Source organism: Perkinsus marinus (genome assembly GCF_000006405.1).
Source record: "Perkinsus marinus ATCC 50983 genomic scaffold scf_1104296958034, whole genome shotgun sequence".
Lineage (NCBI taxonomy): Eukaryota > Perkinsozoa > Perkinsida > Perkinsidae > Perkinsus > Perkinsus marinus.
Genome location: NW_003206947.1, coordinates 1 through 1099, shown reverse-complemented (window position 1 = coordinate 1099; position 1099 = coordinate 1). Strand labels below are relative to the sequence as shown.

The 1099-nt window shown below is 46.7% G+C and overlaps 5 non-coding genes across 5 annotated transcripts; all 5 read right to left on the bottom strand.

Moving 5' to 3' along the window:
- Window positions 1-110: 110 nt before the first annotated feature.
- On the bottom strand, window positions 111-183 carry Pmar_PMAR002692. The gene has a single exon. It is a non-coding gene; the product is annotated as a tRNA-Arg (tRNA).
- Window positions 184-291: 108 nt separating this feature from the next.
- On the bottom strand, window positions 292-363 carry Pmar_PMAR002691. The gene has a single exon. It is a non-coding gene; the product is annotated as a tRNA-Cys (tRNA).
- A 120-nt stretch (window positions 364-483) lies between these two features.
- Window positions 484-556, bottom strand: Pmar_PMAR002690. The gene has a single exon. It is a non-coding gene; the product is annotated as a tRNA-Arg (tRNA).
- Window positions 557-664: 108 nt separating this feature from the next.
- Window positions 665-736, bottom strand: Pmar_PMAR002689. The gene has a single exon. It is a non-coding gene; the product is annotated as a tRNA-Cys (tRNA).
- Window positions 737-856: 120 nt separating this feature from the next.
- Pmar_PMAR002688 lies at window positions 857-929 on the bottom strand. The gene has a single exon. It is a non-coding gene; the product is annotated as a tRNA-Arg (tRNA).
- Between the last annotated feature and the right edge of the window lie 170 nt (window positions 930-1099).

Below are 1099 nucleotides of genomic sequence, written 5' to 3'. Positions count from 1 at the left end.
TTTGACTAGTCCTCTATTTGACCTATTTTCATTCAAAATTTCACTCCTCACTGTGTCGTTTACAGCCAGCTCAATCGAGTCGTCCTCTAATGATTCTTACTAAACTTATGAACCCTACCCGTGGATCGAACTCGGAATCTCCACCTTAGGAGGGTGGCGCCTTATCCATTGGGCCAGCAGGGCGATGATTCAACTTCCGATCATGTTGATGTCTGTGACTGTTTCGCCGATTACATGAGTGATTACTCTACCTCTCGAAAATTCCTTGATGGAAATTTTGCGAAGGTTCAAAGGGCACGCCCGGATTTGAACCGAGGACCTGCTGATCTGCAGTCAGCCGCTCTACCACTGAGCTACACACCCATGCACAAAATTCGACTATTCCTCCATTTGACCTATTTTCATTCAAAATTTCACTCCTCACTGTGTCGTTTACAGCCAGCTCAATCGAGTCGTCCTCTAATGATTCTCACTAAACTTATCTACCCTACCCGAGGATCGAACTCGGAATCTCCACCTTAGGAGGGTGGCACCTTATCCATTGGGCCAGCAGGGCGATGATTCAACTTCCGATCATGTTGATGTCTGTGACTGTTCCGCCGATTACATGAGTGATTACTCTACCTCTCGAAAATTCCTTGATGAAAATTTTGCGAAAGTTCATAGGGCACGCCCGGATTTGAAGCGAGGACCTGCTAATCTGCAATCAGCCGCTCTACCACTGAGCTACACACCCATCCACAAAATTCGACTATTCCTCCATTTGACCTATTTTCATTCAAAATTTCACTCATCACTGTGTCGTTTACAGCCAGCTCAATCGAGTCGTCCTCTAATGATTCTTACTAAACTTATCTACCCTACCCGAGGATCGAACTCGAAATCTCCACCTTAGGAGGGTGGCGCCTTATCCATTGGGCCAGCAGAGCGATGATTCAACCTCCGATCATGTTGATGTCTGTGACTGTTTCGCCGATTACATGAGTGATTACTCTACCTCTCGAAAATTCCTTGATGGAAATTTTGCGAAGGTTCAAAGGGCACGCCCGGATTTGAACCGAGGACCTGCTGATCTGCAGTCAGCCGCTCTACCACTGAG